Below are 8,286 nucleotides of genomic sequence, written 5' to 3' on the forward strand. Positions count from 1 at the left end.
TTTAGTTCATAAATTTACTTTATATTGGGGATCATTATACAGCAGTAATACACAACTGTGTCCAAGTTTCGACTGTCTAACCCGACCCTGACACCTTCCATCTCCACTAAATTGACAAAATTTCTTGTGGAGAAAAAGTTTTGAAGGAAAATATTATCAAGCTTGGTGTGAAAATGGAGGACTGATCAAGTGCTTGCTATTCCAAAGGATTGGGCCCTAAAATTTGTGGATCGTGCTTGAAAGCCAGGTTTGTTGTGATCAACCAATTTAAATGAAATCTTCTTATTCTGACCAGAAGAGTGTCCAAACGCTCAGCCAGAGATATTTAAAGCTTGTGTATAAAATATAGTAACATTTTAACAAACACTATAGTATGAGACATATAATCTGGAAAAAAAAAAAAAAAAGACTGCCCCTGGTCCTAACTCTGGAAATACAGAAGTCTGTCAGAAACAACCAATCAGAGCCAGGAGGAGGGACTTAGTGCTGTCAATCATGCTGTGTAAACGCTGGTCACAACTTCCCCCTTCAGCAGAGCTCACTAATGCTAGTGAGCAAGGCCTCTAATGACGGCTGGTGAACAGTTTTCTTGAAAAATTAAGTTGTTTTCCTGCCATTTAGCAGCTCAAACCAAAGTTGATTGACAGCACTATGACCTTCCTCCTGGCTCTCATTGGTTGTTTTTGATTAGGAACGAAACATTTCTTCAGATGGCTTTAGTACCGCAGTGACATTCACTGTTATTAGAGTTGCTTGTGTGATTTCGACTTAAATATAAACTTGTGAATCCAGTTCAGATTTTTATAAATTGCTGAAGTCCTTTTATGTCGTTAAACTTAAAAAAGAGAGAGAAAATAAATCATCTTAAATGAAATGTTTTAAGTAAGTGACATTCATGTCAGGGATTTTGGTGGTCAACTTTTGACAAAGAACTCCCCCAACCAACCAGAAGGTGGCAGTGTAGCTCCTGATATTAACACTTGTGGCTCCAATGATCCTCTTGCATTCATTCATTAACATCAACACTTAGCCAAACCACACTGTATACAATGCATACACACAAGTAAAAACATTTAAATTATGTCTCTCAAAGACCAAAAAAAAAAAAAAAGGAAACTATTTGAATTAAGTCAATAACAACACACAAATCATGTTTTGGCCTTTTGGCATTCTCAACTTGTTTCAACTTATTTTGCTTTCAGCAGATGTTTGTTTTGACGTGAGGCTACCTATCCACATTTTTAAGCTTTTTTTTTTTTTTGGGAAAAAGTCCAGAACAGCAGACTACAACTGCGGTTTTGTTGTCACCCTGTCTTCCTGTTTGTCTCAGCGTGTTCCCCTGAGGCGGTCCAACGGGGTGACAGAGGTCATGGAATAGCTCATTAACCCCACCCCAACAGCCCACACATTGCTGCAGTCCTCGGGCTCCTGCTGCACACACACACACACACACACACAAACACAAACACACACACCACATTTTATAATGCTCCACTAATAGCAGTTAACTCGACTTAAGCCAACTCTATTTCAGGAATGCAGCATGAGAAGAATATATCTTGCTTCGAGTAACGTAAGCCCTTGTGAATGGGAAGTCGGTGGATGTTTTATGCAGCCACGGTTGAACCTGTCGTCCAGATGTCTCGGGGTTTCAGGTCATTTTATTGTTTTGTTTTCAAGGCAACTAAAAAAAAAAAAAAAAGAAAAGCGCAGTGGTGTTATTTTCCGCGCTCAAGACACCATTGTTCCAGTCAAAACATATTTGATAAGAGGAGCAGCAGCACTTCAGGGGCCAGGAGATGCCTGCGAGCTGTTGTCTGGCGTCTCTTGTGATATTATTCCCTCGGTCTGCGCACGCAAACTTGCACGGAGCGCGTACGTGTGTGTCCACGCTCTTGTAACGCTTTCTATCCAAAGCCTCTCCGCCCGTGTGCAAAAGATGTCGTTTTGTAACGACGCCTGCTTTTGTGCCCGTGCGTGCAGATCGCTGGTGCACTCACGTACCGAGCGAGACTTTTGCTGCCCTGCAAGAGTGCTTGGGAAGGAGGTGGAAGAAAGCAACAGCAACACTCCCTCTACTTTAGCCTCCTTTTTCCTCCACTTCTTCTGGGACATAAAATGCCCCCTCCGTCTGCACACTGTGGGACACGAGCTTGGTCCAAAGCAGTCGCCGTGAGCAATCTCTGCAGCCCAAGCTTCCCAGTTTCTCTCAGGGTGTATTTTGTCCTGATCATGTGCTTAAATTGCTCAATATGACAATAATTAGCGAGTGCGAAAGACATGTGTTCTTTCTTATGTTGATAAGGGGTGTTGAACTTTAACCTGTGCTGTGCACCCCTGTAGCCACCACCACACCCCATCCGAGCCATATGCACCCCCAGCTAACACTAGATTCCCCCCACCCCCCCTCCACCTCCTACCAAACACACACATACACATACTACATACACACACCCCGTTCACACTCTGTCCAGCTCCCATCCCGAAATATCGGGGGGTTGGACAGGCTTGGAGCCTTGCCTCTGGCCGTCTCTCCTCCTCCCCAGAGAACAGAGGACTGAGGTGCCTTTAAACCACTGCGGCAAAAACCCGACCAAAAACCCTGCAGTCATTAATATGCAAAAATGCAAATGAGTAGGTAATTAAGAGCTGGAGCTCTCTGGAGGCTCTTTGATTGCTAATGAATTCTAATCTGCAAAAGAAGGGGGGGAGGGGAGCAGAAAAACAGATGAAAGAAAAAGAGAAAACAACTAAAAAAGATGAGCTCAAACACATTTTTTTTCGCAATCGTAAATTCTCCTGTTAAGTTTAGTGCTGATTTATCTAAAAAAAAAAAGAAAAAGAAAAAAAAATTGCTGCTTAGTTAATAGAACTAGCTACTTAGAGATATGTGTGTGGCTCATGAATATTTCGAGAAACATAAATGTATTATGAACAACTGTCAAAGCGTTCTGTTTGGAGATGGATGTCTTTGGGATTTTTTCTTTTTTTTCTCAGTAAACATCCATGAAAACCGGATTACACAGAAGATGCAAGCGTCAGTGGAGAAAGTGAAGGGACTGTGTGGATGTGGCTAATTAGAGGAGAACATGACAGGCAGGCAGACACTTCTGACCAGCGGCTATCAAAGAAAACACAAGGTCAGATAACCCAACAGTGTGTTCTTTGCTGCAACGGCAGCTGCGAGCTGGAGTAAAGGAGATGTCATTTCATCACTTTTGTGAGCAATAACACATCCCCACTTCCACTCTAACTCGTTCACCCTCTCTCTCTCTCTCTCATACACACACTCACACACACACTTTAGCAGATACACAAACGGCACACACACACAAACACACACACACACACACACACACACTGCTGTTATTGTTGTTGCAGTGCTCCCACGACACCAACAATCTCCTCTTCCCTCCCCCACTCGGGCTAGCATCTATCTCCCGTTCACTCCCTCTCCTCTCCCTCCTGTCCTGGGCAGCCCTGACATGCCTACTTGAATTGATTTAAAGTCAATTCAGCTTCTGATCTGATTGTTATCATGTGACTTTACGCACACCTCCCTTTCAATGCGCGGCTACTGTATTGCTTTCAGACCTTTCATAATGCCGCGCTGCTTTCTTATAAAGCACTTAAAAAAAAAAAAACAACAACACTAGAGCCAGGCTGGCTGAAGTGCCGCCCAATAAAATGAAACAGAAGAGACAAATTTTGTGGAAGGTAAACAAATACACAGCAGCCAAAAAGTTGATAAAAATGGAGGGATAAAAGTAATAAAACACATGCAGCAAAGTAAATAGAATTAGGTCACGGTTTACGACTCACTAAAGGCCAGAGAGGAGGGAAAAAAAGTGTTTTCAAGGGAGATTTAAAACCAGTTTTTGACACTAAATGCTCGATGTGTTAAAGTAAACCTTTCCACAGCTTCGCTTCAACGACAACAGCTCCATCGCTTCTGAGATTTAAAAAGTGCTTAAAGAATCTAGAAATTAATTCTTAAATGAACCGAACCGGAGGTCTTTCGATTTTTCTGGCCCGTCTACGTTCTGATCCTCGCCTGTGGGCATGAAACACGGGTCATGACTGAACAAATGAGATCCTGGATGCAAGGGAATGAAATGTGGTGGGGTCTGGGGATGCTTCTTGGCATCGAAAGGAACCAGTTGAGGTGGTTTGAGTGTCTGGTGGCTCTTTTTGTAGTTTTTTTGGGGGGGAAGGTTTCACTTGGAGAAGGCCCTTGGAGACGATGTGGAGCTCACTGGAGGACCTGTGTCCCATCTGGCCCAGAACAAGAAGAGAGATGTCAGGGCTCCCATATGGACCTGTTGCACCCATCTCAGATAAACAGGAGATGATGGATGGATAAAAAAAAAAAATCAACCAGCAGCATTTGTACCAGTTGTGCGCAAGTGAAGGATGGTACAAATGCTACTTTCAAAAGAACAAGCATGCTTAAGTAGTCCAGGCTTGACTTCATGACAGCCTCGATTACTGTTTTAAAGGAGAATATTATAAATTTGACTTTATTGAGCTTTATATCATGCTATCTGTCATGCATCTTTCAGAAATTCTTGAATCTCTTGCAGGGGGTGCTTCAACGCTTGCTGTCACAAAGCACCGCCTATTTCTACAAAGCTCCTCCTTGGAGCTTCAGTCTCCAGCACAACCTTTGACCTCCCCTTTTCCTCCACTGCACGGACCCCCAGATTATAGCGAAGACACATAGTCTCTCTGCTACAGATGCCATAGTATGAGGAGCATTGTTGTGATTACATAAGGTGGAGTGTCGGAAAGGGCAGGAGCTTCCTAAAGAGACAGAGGCCCAATTTCAAGGTGTCAAATTACAATGCCCCATTTCTTAAAAATCATGTTTGATTTTTACAGCTTGTTTATAAAAACTGAAGGTATCATAGTTATTGGATTGTATTAAAACATGGCTCTGTGTGCCTGGAAAATACAAAATACAGCCCTTTTGGCCAACAACAATCTAACACAATGTAGCAGAAAATAATACAAATAATTTCCTTTCTACCTTCTATTACCCTTTTTTTTTTTAATTAAAGCTGCAGTATGTTACATTTACAAACAATATGTTTATAAATGTCACGTGTGGAAAAAAAAAAAAAGGAAATGTTGTGTTGCTGGAAAAAATAAAAAAGAAGACGACCAAGACTGCAGCCTTGTGGTACCCCTAATATAGAAATTCAGCAGAGGTGGATATGAAATCCTTCACACTGAGATAAATATTACTATTCAAAGTGTAGGTTCAAACATACAGAAGAGCTATGTGACACACTCACTGCTTCAGTGCAGATTAGGATCTCACAGCCTGCAGTGTCAAAGAGAGTTGTCATCCAGACGTTTACTGTCACCAGAGTTTAGGGGTATCATGAGAAACGTTATTTTTAAGATTTTGTTTTAGTTTTACCTGCTGCTCCCTCTAAATCACCTTTTCTCCTTCCCTTTCATAGCCCTAAAAACGTCGGCCTCCTCCATGCTTTACTACACTGTTCAGCATTGACTCCCTCCATTTTCCAGCTTTGTAAACAGGAAACCGGTGTTCTGTTCACCGTACCTGAAGCGTGGGTGGCAGAACAGGGGTGTCCATACAACTGCACAATTATGGGAATCCAAGATGATAGGGGGTGGTGGTGGGGTGGATTGGGGGTCCCATAAAAGCACTAGAAAGAGAACAGAGGAAAGGCTGGAAAGCCCTTGTCAAATGAAAGCGGACAGAAGCCAAAAACACTGTTGATTCAGTTTTTCCCTTTAGTAAATAGATTGTTGATTTGCTTTTGTGTTTGGCTGTCTGTATTGGATCCTGACTTAGAGCTTGTGGTGTATGGGAGGATTAATGTCAGGGACAATCCCTCAAACTCATTTTCTTTCTAACTGTGGAGCTCGGTGGGAATTAAAGTTTGAGGATAAGGGAGAAGGACACTGTGTTTCCTGCTGACAGCGCTCCTGTTTGTGATGAAGCGAAATCCGGGTTCATTGTGTTCCTTTGTTTGAATTCAGGAAGATTTGCTGTTCTAACTTGTTCCAAAATAATTGGTCTGAACAGGGAGGGGTGAGGGAGTTGGGGGAGTGTGTGTGTGTGGGGGGGTGTAGCAGAGGGGGGGGCACCATAACCTTGTGGATTATTGCCCTCTTTAAATCACCCTCCCCACACCTGCTGGTTGTTTAACATGCTGGAAGTCCGTGTGAGTTTGGGGTGTTTTTCTGCCAGCCGATCTGTAATACCGGGAAGAAGCTTGACGGGAGTCAGTTTATCATGAGCACAGAGAGCACAACAGATAGATTCCCCCTGTCTCCTCCCCTTCAGCACAGATAGACTCGGAGCATGGGCACTCAGCCAACACAATCAATCTATCCGCTCCTACCCCCAGCCTCTAACTCTTATTGGAGGACGGCTTCCAAAGGGGCAAGAAAGCATGAATCATAGCCCGGCTATGAGAAGCTGCTACGCCTCCAAATACATGTGTTGTGGCTCGAAATCACTCGCCATTAAAGACGGTCTGGCGAGGGATTGTTGCAGCCCTGCAACAAAGTTGTAGCATTTAGGAAGGGGCCGAGGCGGTGCAAGGGGAGAGGGATTGCTGGTCTTGGCCTAGTTTTCTTGTCTGATCAGAAACCTGTGCACCTCTGCCCTTCCCCCACCCAAACTGAAGCCTCTACTATTACAAGCTAAGAGGGGCTCAGTGTGGAGTGAGGTGAGCAGCTCAACCACCTCCACATTTCAGCGTTATACGTTGCGGTTTGCATGCAACCACTGCCGTAGGAACAAATAAAGGTTCTCAAAACTGAACGGCGCATTAGTATTTTGTTTTGTTTGCTCTCTGCAAAGCATTGCTTATCTGTGAAAGAGATCCAAAGAGGATTAAGTCATTAGCACACATTATTGCAGATTATTACAGGCTGTTGTTTCTTGTGAGAATTTATGCAATTGAAAAAAAATACATGTACATAGGCGGAATGCTTCATTAATATGCACAAATATATGACCGATTAGCACCAATGTGCCAAACATATGCTAATTTTCCGTATGCATCTGTCGTTAATTAAAGATATGAAGCTGGGAATGGCTGGAAGGAACTACAGAGGGGTTGTGGGACACCAGCCCTCTGCAGTCGGCCTTCAACTGTCCATTGAACTCCAAATGTAGTTTCGCAAATGCCAAAAATGTAGGTTTTAGTTTTTGTTTGGTTGCAATTGACATATAAGACTTTGTTGTATAAATTTGAGCTTTTATGGATTACCATGTTCTATTTTATTCCAAAAACATCTACATAGTCAACTCAAGAGTGACTGCCGTTGCCATATGCTGATTCTTTACTATGACAGTTATATCAAATGAATGTTAATTTGGACAAAATGGTTTAGATGCCGTATTAATGCACTGAAGTCATATTACTGAAGCTTCCAACATAATTTATATCTTTTTAAAAATGTTCCCATGCACAATCACAAGCATCAGTGTATTCTATTAGCATTTTATGAAACAGTCCAACACTAAGTCATGCATAATTGTGACGTGGAGGCAAACTGGTACATGGTTTCGAAAAACGTTTACACATAAAAATCTTCAAAGTGTAAACTGCGTTTATTTGCAGCCCCTTTCAATTAATGCTTTATTGAATTACTTTTTGCTGCACGCTTTGTTCCGTATGCGTCCTTGCACCAGTTAGAAAGTTTTCCCCATCCTTCCACGCAGCAGAGCTGAAACTCATCGGACTTTAAATCCTGATTGGATTTGTGTTAGTGCACCACTCATATTTATTTTGTCAACAGATTCTCGCACTTGAACTGTGAATCAGTGCAGCTCCTTCAGTGTCATCGTGGGTCTCATTATCTGTCCAGTACTCTACTGCCAGTTTAGATACATATACTCGCATCTCTGTAGTTTGCAGTTGTGTAAACTTCTTGTTCTATTTTCAGATGATGAAATGCTCCATAAGGTGTTAAAAGTTTGGAACCTAATTCTACTTTTGCATTCACAATGAACCTTCTGGTCTGTTTGGTCACTCGTGTTCTCTGGTAAAGCTCTGAGATCTTATTTTATCACTATAAACTCATAATGACAGCATACAGCACAGATATTAACAAACAACTAATATTTTTACAAAGTTTTCAGGTTTCATACAGTTGTCAACTGAGACGTCTTTTCTTTAATTATCTAGTTGTAACAAAATAATAAAACTAAAAACTTAGGGAAGCACCAATATGAAAATTTAGCTACAATATTAATATATTAATACTGGCGATAACCAATATCTCCAAATTTTATGT

The sequence above is a fragment of the Poecilia formosa genome, unplaced genomic scaffold (assembly GCF_000485575.1).
Source record: "Poecilia formosa unplaced genomic scaffold, Poecilia_formosa-5.1.2 Scaffold237, whole genome shotgun sequence".
NCBI lineage: Eukaryota > Metazoa > Chordata > Actinopteri > Cyprinodontiformes > Poeciliidae > Poecilia > Poecilia formosa.